Here is a 12,127-nt window from a genome sequence, read left to right as displayed (position 1 = left end):
TTTCTCAAAAGATTGGACATACATTCACCATATGTTCCTAAAATTAAGATATAATTATGAACATTTGTATATGAATGTTACTAGTAGCATTATTCACAATATAATTGTCTCCATCAACTCCGGATATGGAGGTGGGCCTGGGTTGATGTTACCCTTGCAGTGGGTTTGCATCATACATTCACTCACCATATATCTGATATAATTGATGCAAATCCATATATTCTATAATAAAACCACCAAGATAAATAATTTGTACAAATTACTTAAACTTTGTTGCCTCAGTATGCTCGGCTTAAAAATCGGACAGAATAGCAAGCCTGTTGTAGAAATCTCGAGTTTAAGAAACCCCAGCCTTTTAAAGGGAGGTAGCAGCAAACCTGCTTAACTTCTGCCTTAGAAAGAGGCATTATCTTTATCTTCTTTTTTGTTTTGTTTTTGTTTTGTTTTGTTGTGTTGTGTTGTGTTTTGTTTCGTTTTGTTTTGTTTTGGAGACGGTGTCTCGCTCTGTCGCCCAGGCTGGAGTGTAGTGGCGCGATCTCGGCTCCCTGAAAGCTCCGCCTCCCGGGTTCATGCCATTCTCCTGCCTCAGCCTCCTGAGTAGCTGGGACTACAGGCACCTGCCACCACGCCCGGCTAATTTTTTGTATTTTTAGTAGAGACGGGGTTTCACCGTGTTAGCCAGGATGATCTCTATCTCCTGACCTTGTGATCCACCCGCCTGGGCCTCCCAAAGTGCTGGGATTACAGGCGTGAGCCACCGCGCCCGGCCTACAGTTATCTTAAATATAAATTGTGTACATGTGTCAATTAAAGAAAAAGGAGTATCAACCTGGACAAGAAAACACGATACAAAAATATGTACGCTACTTATCTCAATTGATGCAGAAAGAGCATTTGCCAAAATACAGCACAGTTTTATGATAAAAACTTTCAGAAACCTAGAAATAGAAGGAAACTTCCTGAACTTTATCAAGAGCATTTATCAAAAACAAATAGCTATGTCATGCTTAAAGATGAAAGAATGAATGATTTTCCCCTCAGGGTGGAAACAAGGCAGAGACATCTGCTCTCAGCAATGCTGTTTGACAGAGCACTGAAAGTTCTAGTCAGCACAATTGGGCAAGAAACAAGTAAGGCATACTGATTGAAAAAAAAGAAAGAAGGAAAGTGGCGTCTATTACTGATTACACGATTATCTTTGTAAAGTCTCAGAGAAACTAAAAAAAGTCTTGTAGAATAATAGTATTTAGCAAGTTCACAGGATAAATGATCTATCCTCCAAAGTTCATAATATTTCTATGAACTAACAATGAATATGTGGAAACTGAATATACCTTTACAATTGCTCTAAAGAAAATACTTAGGCATAAATCTGACAAGACATGCAGAATCAAGATGGCAAAATTTACAAAATGTGCATGAAAGAATTGAGAGAAGAACTAAATAAATTCAAACATACCTTATTAATGGTTTGGAAGACTCAAGATAGCAAATATGTCAACTCTCTTCAAATTAATGGGTAGACTTCGTGACAGTCATATCAAAACCCCAGCTACATATTTGTATGCATATAGATAAACCTATTTTAAGTTTATATGAAAAGGCGCATGATACTGGTGGAGAGATGGACACATAGGTCAGCAGAACAGAATGAAGAACTCAGAAATTGACACAAGTAAATATGCCCAACTCATTTTTGACAATGGTACAAAAGTAATTGAAGGAGAAAAAATAGTCTTTTTAACAAACGTTACTGGAGAAAATAAACATTTATGGGCTCAAAATCTCCGTGTAAACCTCGCACTTTATACACTAACTAGAAATGGTTTGCAAACTTAAATATAAAAGGTTGTACTATAAACCTTTTAGGAAAAGAGAGCTCTAAAAAAGTTTTTGGGGTCTAGGGCTAGATAAAAGTCCTTTGTTCTTATTTATATGTATCTTTTAATGTTTTTTTGTTTTCAGTAAAAGATCAATGTGTACCTGTACTTATTCTAAAAAAGAAAAAATGTTCAATGTGCTCTTCCAGGTTAATAGACAAATCAAATAGACTCATCTTTCTTTATGAACCCATAGTGTATCAGTGATCCAATCATTATTGTTTTCCTCGGAGGAAAATTCTCTTTACGCTCATCACATTTTTGGAGCATAGAACCAGAGGGCCTAAGGTGAGATGAACACACTGCCAGTGGAGGTGAGCAGGAAGGAAATTTCCGAACCCAAGAACTGGCAGAAACTGCTGGAGAGAGAAAGTTACTTGGGCAAGTCTAGAGACCAATTGTGATGTGCCTTTCTCTGTAGAATAATAAAAACAGTGTATTCCAGCAAAAAAATAGAACAAGTGATACTAATCGAATGATGTTGCAACACACCCATATGTCTGTATGTGTATACAGACCTAGGCACATAGACACACATAGATATGTGTAATATGTGTGTATTTTTAACTGAGGTTAAACCGTTAGGCAATAAGAATGCAGTCCTATTTTTCTACCCTCTCTTTTCTAACATCTTTCAAACAGATGATGTTTTGCAAGATTTTCAATTATTTTCAATAATTAAAAAAATTTCAAACAGAACAAATATGCATGCTGAATTATTTATCAATCCCCTATTTTACATGTGGCTGTAAATAAGTGACCTGTTGTATAGATATTTCAGCATCTTAGATGTTAAAGTAAACACATAGCTGCTCCTCATTTTTAGAAGAGTGGATTTACAATATATGTGTCTGATGCAAGTTGTATATTTAAATTACTTAAAAATACATCTTCTTTGGTAAGAGTTTTTTAAAATAAATGTGTGGCACATTAGAATGTTTTTAAGAAAAACTGCTTTTTAGTTTGTATTGTCTAAACATCAGAATTTTACTTTGAAAGATTTCAAAACTTACAAGAATATTCATATTTGACCTATAAAATAAGTAACTTAGATGGAATAGTTTGAATTGGGAAATTTCTTTATACCACTAAATTTGAAGTATCAATGCCACATTTATTTTTACAGATTTTCCTTGAAACATTATATTGGCTACTGGAAAGAGTTAATACCCTTTATGAAAGTATGATTTTAGTGATGCAACTTATATATGAGGTAGATTAGGAAGCATTACTTCCTGTGCCCATTAACTAAGAAGATTTTATGAAACAATTTTTAACAGGGGCCACAGTCAGTACCGGGAGTGTGGTCAGGCACGCCTCCCTCCTCACTGGGCCCACCAGAAGCTTTCAGGGTTCCAGGAGAAACATGCCCAGGCATGCAGAGGCTGTCACAAAGGAAGAAGGGCCAGCTTGGGGAAGCCAGCACAGGGGGCCTGGCCTCATAGGGGGGTCGGATAAGGTTTTCTGAGGAAGCTGTGTCCAAGCTGAGATCCTTCCTGTTCCATGTGCTCCAGCACAAGGCCTGCAGGAGGCGCCCTATGAGCATGGCCAACCTAGAGACCAGCTGGGTGGATTCCCTGGGCATTGTGGGGGAGCGTGGCCTGAGGAGCTGAGCGTAGTCTCAGAAGGACGGCATCAGAGGAACTCTAACCGTTTCTATCATGAACGCTTACAGTTTGATATCAGCATGGGAGTTGTGATTGGGTGATCTTGGGAAGGGTCTGTCAGCGGGTCGGGGGGGTCACTCTAAGTTGGACGCTGTCTGATAGAGGAGGCTTTTCTATTGTTCAGTATCTCATATCTCAAGGAATCTTATCTAGAAGAGGACAGAGGGCCACCAGGAGAAAGGCGCTGCTGGTAATGAGGTAGATGCCGCTCATTTTCACCAAGTGCGGTGCTAGGGATTTTAGAGGGTGGCAAAGTGACCTTGATATAATTTCTCTGTGAAGGTCTCTGTTAGAGTCACTGTGAGTGTCTCCGTGGGGATCTCTGTGTTGGTTTTGAAGGGTCTCTGTGTGCTTCTCTGTCAGAGGTTTCTGTGGGGGGGTCCCGCTGGGGGTCTTCATAGGGGGGTCTCAGTGTTGGGGTCTCTGGGAGTCACTGTGGGGAATCTATGAAACCTCGATGAATGTGGGGTCTCTGTGGGAATCTTTGAGTGTTGGGGTCTACCGGGGGTCTCTGTGGGGTTCCTCTGCTGCAGGTCCCAGGATCCTGGGTCCCATAGATGGGCCCACACTGGAGCTGCCCAGGTCACCATCCCACACAGGACTTGGCTCCAGCAGTAGCCTGGACGCCCAAAGTGACACCAGGGCGTGTTTGAAACAGATCCCCAGTGTGGGTCCCGCCAGGCCTGGGGACAGACCTGTCGCCTTGTCCTCAGCCTTCACAGCCCCTGCAGGTGCAGAGCTCTCCCTGGGCAGAAGGCCCCTGGGCAGAGCCCTCTAAGGAACCAGCTCCTGCCTGCCCTGCCCTTGCTCCTGCCTTCCCTGGGGATGGCCAGGAAGGACCCAGTACCAGGACGAAGGGAGCGCAGGACTGGGCCCTGTGGGGACTGTCCCTGCCAACCATGTGACCAGATTCTCTCAGCCCCAATGTGTCCCTTGCCAGCACCTGGGCCTGGAACCATAGATGTGCTTTGTAACCCAGGCCAGCCCTTCCCTTCTGGGTCCCCCTCCCCTGGCAGTGGCACTGACCACTTTTGCTTGTAACGTTCACCAGGCTGCAAGGACCCTGCTTACAGCTGTGGGCAGCTTATGGCTCCTGCACTTGCAAACTTATGCTCGTCTTCCCTGATTCTTCTCCAACCTCTCACCCTGGGCCCTAAGGTCTCCTCCTGTGGTTCCTGACCATAGAGTCCCATCAGAGGGGCAGGCAGCAGCCCTGGGTGCCTCCTGAAACAGACACCCCACACTAGTGGGCTGGGAGACTGCTCTGGTGAGGCAGGGGACACCAGACATGAACCCAGGGGTGTTATCAAGGCTGAACCAAGAGCTGGCGGGGCCCAGGTCCATCCCAGAACTCAGCAGGCAGGAACGGGTCTGGGGAGGGTGTCATCTCTTCCCCACCAGGAGATCCCAGAAAGAGCAGTCCCCCTTCTGACCCAGGGCCAGCACAGGACACCCCCCACATTCCCCAGCTACTATGAGGCAGGGAGGCTGCTGGGATCCATCACTCCTCCAGCCTGAGGGGAGCCTACCACCCCCCCAGTCCATGAGGACCTACAGACCCAGCCCCTACAGCAGCACAGAAGTCACCTTAGAATGGGGAATGCAGTGAGCCAGAGCCCGGGTGGGATCTCCATAGAGTTTGCTTTCCTTACACATCCTGAAGGCTTTGGGTCATGATCCAGTTTGGAAACCAGACACAGTGTGGGGACAGGGAAAAAAGGGGGTCCTCCAGGTCCCTGTCAGCCTCCTCTAGGCCCAGCCATTCTGGAAGCCACACTCAGGAGGAGCTGACACTGAGCCCTTTCAGGCACGCTAGCATGGCACACACAGAAGCCATCACCTCTGCAGGGAAATCAGGTGTACTGGGAACTTCTCCATGGAAGTCAGGAACACATGGGGACTGTTATCACCCACGCAGGACAGGTTGGTTGTGTAGGTGTCCGGTGTTATTTGAGTAGAACCCCCTGTCTCCCCCAGGAGAGGTGTGGGAAGCCTGGTCTGCTTCAGGAGGCAAGACACCTCTGTGTAGACTTCTGTTCCTGCAGCTGTGGATGGGGCCGCCCGAGGTGCTTGCCACTCATGGCCCTTGATGGTGGGGACCAGCTGGGGACACAAGCTCCCTGGGAGGTGGGGGCCCAACTGCTATCTCTGTCTCTGATGCCCTTGTTTTTGACAGGACAGTTGTGGCCCTTGGGGGTGGCTTTGGGGCTGCAGACCAGGGCTCTCATCTCTCTGCTATGTTCCTGGTGGTAGTGACTCCTGTGGCAGCAGGAAGGCACATTCTCCTGGGCATGGAGGTTGCCTTTGTGGCGACTGACCTCTGAGGGACCACGTCCCTGCTGAAGCCACAGTTTGTCCACCAGGATTTGCCCCACAACTCTGATGATGGTCTGGGCCTCATCAGCCATGCTGTGCATAAACAACCTTGCTGGGCCAGACCCCCGGCTCTGGACAGCATCTGCCCCAGGCTCGCCTTTCTGCAGGATGTCTTCCTGCTCTGAGCCTCTTTTCCTGGGGTGTGGACCCTGTGATTGGTGACTGATCTTTCTCTGGAAGTTGCTTTCTGGTGGTGCCTGTCCCTTCTCTGGCTGAGGCTGATTGTATTTCCTTTCTTGTCTCCTATTTCCCTGGTGTGGGCAGAGTGGCTCCTCCCACTGGCTTCAGAGGTCCGGGATCCCTTGGACCTGTGTCCCTGCTCTCCTGGCCTGGGCCTCCTGAGGGCCTTGCCCTTGTCTGAAGAGCCCAGTGTCTTTGTGGGGCCTTCATTTTAGGGCTCCCAGGCTCCTGCTGCCCCAGTCTGTCCCCTCCCTTCCATAGAAGGGCACATGGCCCCTGGGAAGCTGTTGTGTTCCTCCTACTGAACACACTCTGGGTGGTGAACGGAGGGGCCTAAGTGGGTGGCCTGTATGTGGCTGGGAGCATGTCCATGTGGTGGCCTGGAAGGCACAGGCCTGTGGCGCCCTCCTGGAGGAGGATGCTGGAGACATGGCCTGGCAGCTGCTCCTCTGAGTCCACCTGCACTATGAGCGCAATCTCACTGACCACCTGCACTTTCAGGCACAGCTGCCCTGAATCCTGAGCAACACAGATTGTAGACACTGAGGGGTTACTAGTGGTCCCCAGAGCTCCTGTGCTCCTCAGATCCACCTGAACACTTTTCCCAGTCTTGCCCTCACACTGGCTCCCAAGGTGACTTTCCGATCAGGGGGCTTCTCCTCCTCGGCCTCCAGTGCCACCAGGGCATCTTTGGCCCTTGCCCACTGGGGCCCTATGCTGAGCTCTTGCAGGGCTGTGCTATGACAGGGGTCTCCTGGGGACATGCTCTCAGTCTCAAGCCATGCCTCATTCCCAGCCATTTCTGAACCCACACTCCCCTCAAGTCTAGGTTTCCCGGACCCCAGGACAGTCCCGCTCTGCCAGGTTCTGCCTGCAAGGTTGCACATTGGGGGCTGAGAAGATGCCCTGTCCTCCTGTCCAGTTGGAGAGGCCTCTGATCACTCATGGGTGTCAGCTGACTGGGACCCTTTTGGGGCCCTCTGGACTTCCTCCTGCTCAGGTGATGGGGCAGTGACAGGGCCATTCATGGTGGGGACTGACTTGCTTGTTGTTCTGTTGTCTCCTGGACCATTCTGGGGAGGTTTTCCCAATAAAATGGCAACTTTGGCTACAGATTCAGCCAGAGATTCCCAGGAGGCCCAGGGGGGGAATGGTGGAGTGTGGGAGGGGTGGAGGCTGAGCCTCACCTGACTGGACATTTATGGGCTCCAAGGACTGAAAGTCTGGACCCCACCTGTGCCTCACATGGAACTTGAAAATATGTGCTTCCAGCATCTGCTGGGTGCAGGGATGGAGGAAGGAAAGCTCCTGGGAGGTGTTCACGTGGGCTTTCCCACCCCTCCAGGATGCCAGCTTTCCCGGTTTCCTGTGGGTGTCAGACTTGGGAACAGCATGTTTGGCCATGAACCAGGAGCGATGCACAGACACAGGGATCCAGCCCTCCTTGATCTCCCCCACCTTCCTGTCCAGATGGACCTGCGGCTTGTTTTCCAGGTGCTTCTTGTCTGGGTCCCTGGGTGCAGAACTTACTGATTGGTACTTCCAGGGCCTCCTGAGTTCACTTTCTGATTCCTCCTTGTCTTTCTCCAGAAGCTTCACTGAAGTCCTTCCTGAGCCTTGATCCTGGTTCTGGCTCTAGTTTGGACCCTAAGCACCCCTTCCCAGAGAACCTTCCAGAGCTCCTGAACCCTGCCTTCTGCACATCCTTCATGCCCTTTCCTACAAATTCAGAATCCTGGGAGGGCAAGAGGACCTACTGTGTGTCTTCTATCTGACTCTGGGGCCTCCCTCGGAATTCCCCTTCAGGCTGCAGCAGGTCTCTAGATGCCTGGAATCTGCTGGAAGGCCACAGGACTGTCCTGGTGGATGGTGCTCTTTCCTTGCCAGTGGTGCTCTGGGAGCTCAGGGCTGGTGGCAATCCCGGGAAGGATGGGGCTGACTTAGGGTCCTGTGAGGCTGGCCTCTCCTGGGGAAGGTGGGCAGTGGGCTGGCTCAGGACAGCCTGAGACTTTTTAAGGAGGGAGGGCAAAACCCTCTTCCACTTTGGTCACTTCTGCAAGGGCCACTCAAGATACTCCTTTCCAGTGGGGACGACAGACTGTGCCCTCTCCTGGGATATAGGGCAAGATGCCTCACAGACCCTAATCTGGGATGGAAAAGAGCACGGGAGGCTTGGGACAGGGGTTGAGATTTGCCCCACTGTGTCCGGATCCCAGCCAGAGGCGGGGGCTGGGACTGGGGCCAGGTTGGAGTGAAAGGTTGGGGCTGGGCCACGTGGTGGGGCTGGGGCTGGGCCTGGGAAAGCTGTGAGGGTGTCTCCACCTCAGTTTCACCTGGAAGAGAAGCAGAGGCTTTATCCAATGGTACAGAGTGCTCATTCTGTGGGGAAGGGTTCCTAGAAACCCAGGCCCTGGCCACCAGGGACTCGCTATTGAAAGAGGGGAGATCCCAGAAGAGATGGCTGCATTTCTGCTCTAAGTGGTCCCACATGGCCGTGGCGTCAGAGACCTGCTGAGGATGGGGCAGCTGCTGTGGTTGGGTTGTCAAGTTCCAGAAGGGATTTAGAGTCGTGATGTCCCACTCCTTCCCCAGTGATGTCATCTGTGGGTAGTCTGCCCGCCCCCATTCTTTCTCCTGCTTCATCACTGCTCTCTTGGCGATGAGAGTCTCCAGCAGCTTCTGCACATTGGGATGGATGAATGTGCAGCCACCTGCCTCCATCTGCCTGGGTGTGGGGTCTCCCCAGAAGGAAGCCTCTAGGGGGTGGTTGGGAAGATGTTATTGCTGGGATTTGCCATGTGAGCAGGTGGAGAGGCCCCAGGTGGTGGCAGCCTCCCTCCAGCAGGAGAGGTCCCGGATGGGACCGCTGGAGCACCCAAGGCCAGAGATCACCTTGGTTGGAGAAGGGGAGCTCTGGTTGTGTAGAGGGGAGCTCTGGGCGACAGGGTGTGTTGTGGAGCCACACTGAAGTCCAGCCAGGCTGGAGTCAGGTGGAGGTGGAGAGGAGGCCACGAGAACATGGGGCTGTGGTGAAGCAGGAAAAGCACATGTGGCCGGGGTGCAGGGCATTTTAGGGGAAGCAAGGGCTCTGGAGACCTGAAGGCACTCAGGGTTGAGTTTGGTCCAAAAAGCTCTGAGAAGATCATTGTGCCTGGTGACAGGTTGGAGGCCAGAGGAACTGGGGGAGCCCTTGGGGACAAGCTGGCAGGAGATGGATCTCGCATGCATTTCCTATGCGGCTGGTGGGCCTTAGCAGGCGCTGGTTTGTACACGTCACCCAGGGGGTCTCCACCTAAGGGCAGATGGGAGCCGCCCTCCCCAGTGAGCTTTCCCAGGTGGCTGCACAAGGCACAAGCTGCAGCCAGGGGCAGGTGGGGTTGGGAGGTTGGGAGAGCTGGGCACCTGGTGCCCACGGCTCCTCCACCTCCCCCACGGCTGGCTTCACAAAGCTCTGTCTATGCCTGCCCCAGGGCTTCAGTCCGCTCCCACCTCTTCCGAGGACCTCCCCCTCCCAGGTCACCACCGGGCCCTAAGGCTGCATCAGAGGCCCTGGTAGAAAGGAGGACATGGAGAGAAGGGGAATCTCCTCATCTTTCCAGAAGGCAGGTCAGGTCCTGAGTCTCCTCCAGCTCCCTCAGGAGGATTCTGCAAGCTGGAAGTAAGGAGACAGAGTTATGGTGGGGAGGGCGGTGCCAGTGAACCTCATGGGAGGCTGAGTGGATGTCTTTTTAGGGGACACCATGGGGAACTAGACCCTGAAGCCCACGCATCTGTGTCCAAGGCCACATGGACCCAATGGTGACAGCAAGGTGTGCACTGTGCAGAACTTTGTCATTTGCAAAAAGTGCTTCCATGTGCAACCCCTCATGGGTGTCACAACCATCTTGTGGGGAGAGCGGACAGGGGTGGTCTCTACGAAGAGTCAGCCATGGCCGAGGAGAACAGCTGTCCACGTGGACCTGGAGCCTCCCTGATGTCCCCCCATATTCTGGCAGGCCTTGGTCCCTTCCCCACACCACCCCCTTATGGGCAATACCAGTTCCCGGGCCCACAGCTTCATTCCCACAGGGAATCTGAGGAGGCTCTGAGTTCTGATTTCCCTCCCAGGAGCTTCCTTCTCAGGCCTCTGCAAATGACTTCCTCAGGGACAGACGATGCGCAGTCACCTCTGGGGAGTCTCGGGGACTAGTAGGGCCTCACAGTTCAGAGCTGGGATCTTCTTCCTGCTCCTGGGCCTCCCCTATCTCTTCCTTTGATGCTGAGAGGCAAGCAAGGGTGAGGGGCTGGGACTAGTTCTCAGTCTCCTCTCCCCAGGCCAGCTGCACACACGCGGTGCTCATGAAGGACACGGCTTTCTGCCTCTAGCTCAGGGAGCTGTGTGTGCGTTTCTTTCACTCATGTTTACCATCGATGAAATGTTTTGTTTTCCTTCTTAGGGAAATGCAAGGAGGGGTTTTCTGTGTGACTCCACCCTGGAGGTCCCCAGTCCCTGCTCCTCTGCTGAAGGCACACCCAGGCTCAGGCCTAGAGGTGCCTCTGAGCTGCCAGTAGGATTCTGCTTTGGAGGAGGCCAGACGTGAATCCAGGCTCTAGCGGGAGGCTCTCAGGGGTTCATTACAGCTCCCAGATCACCCCACACAGAGGAGGCTGGGCCGCCAGGCACCTGCCTTGGAAAGGGGCTGAAGAGCCAGGGCCGGAGCCTGTCCTCCCACAGAGACCTCACCCCTCTCCTGATCTGGTCCTCGCCACTGAGTCCAGTGTTGGTTTTTGCCCTGATGCCTCCTGCGCATGTCACAGATGGTCTGGGAGCTGGGGATGGAATCCTCTGCCCACTCCCACCCCTGCCTGCCCTGCCCTTCCCTAGAGGGATGATGAGATTTTCCATTGCAGGAGAGTTTCTCATTGCTTAGGAAAAGTGGAAATAAGGGGAGGAAAAGAAGAGAGAATCTTTCTCTGTGGGGCTGGGCTGAGGGCTCCTTACCTTCCTGCTGCTCCTCTTCCTCCCTTGAGGGGGTGAGGGTGGGTCACTGGGGAGGTAGGGGACCAGTAGGAAGAGGAACCCCTGGCTCCACACTCAAGTGAGGATGAAATCCACAATCCAGGGAGTGGAGCTGGGGCCCAGCCATGTGGCACTAGGGCTCTTCGGAGGAAAGAGCATTTTTTCCATCTGAAGTGCAATGTCGCCTTCAAGCAACTGAGCCCTGGGCATCGCTTTTGGGACTAGGGACTGGGGCCCAGGCCTGTATCACAAAGCTGGGGCCTCCTTCTCACCAAGGGCTCCTGGGGGCAGGGGAGGGGCAGTGGGAGGAGGAGGCTGAAGCACAGCCCCGCCCTCAGGTCCGAGTCCCAGGTCTCTCCGCCCTCCTGGGTCCCCCAGATCTTTTCTTCCCACTCCAGTTGCTCACCCTGTCAGAGACAGCCCTGGGTCCATTTACTATTTTGTTCCCTGGAACAGAGATGTTACCTGGTTTTGTGGCAATCTCTGTGCCAGTCCCTCAATTTCCCGCATCTTTAAGATCTAGACTTCTCCCTGGAGTTTCTGTTGTTTCTCCAGTTTCTTGCTCTTAGGATCTCATTTGTTTGCAGTTCTAACTTTCCCCCTTAATATGTTCTTGCCCTGCATCAACTCAGACATAGAACTTACATTTTTTATACTTATTGATCATTGTGAATCTTGATTGCAATTTTCATAATTTTTTAAAAGTTTAATATTTATTTTTGTGGGCACACAGTAGGTGTATATGTTAATGGGGCACATGAGATACTTTCATACAGGCATGCAGTGCGTAATAATCACAGCATGGTAAATGGGGTGTCCATCCCCTCAAGCCTTTTTCCTTTGTGTTACAAACCATCCAATTATACTCCTTATTTTTTTAATGTACAATTAAATTATTATTGACTATAGGCATTCTATTGCTGTCAAATACTACAAATACCCAGTTTTATTCATTCTTTCTAATTACCTTTTTTATCCATTAACCATTCCCACCTCTCTCCCCCTGTGCCTTCCCAGCCTCTGGT

General features: G+C 51.1%; 1 pseudogene; it reads right to left on the bottom strand.

Annotated features, from left to right (window-relative positions):
* Positions 1–5,550: 5,550 nt before the first annotated feature.
* On the bottom strand, positions 5,551–11,279 carry LOC129462561 (spermatogenesis-associated protein 31E1-like; annotated as a pseudogene).
* Between the last annotated feature and the right edge of the window lie 848 nt (positions 11,280–12,127).

Source organism: Symphalangus syndactylus, chromosome 14 (genome assembly GCF_028878055.3).
Source record: "Symphalangus syndactylus isolate Jambi chromosome 14, NHGRI_mSymSyn1-v2.1_pri, whole genome shotgun sequence".
Classification (NCBI taxonomy): domain Eukaryota; kingdom Metazoa; phylum Chordata; class Mammalia; order Primates; family Hylobatidae; genus Symphalangus; species Symphalangus syndactylus.
The sequence above is the reverse complement of the archived record's forward strand: the minus strand, read 5'-3'. Positions and strand labels throughout refer to the sequence as shown.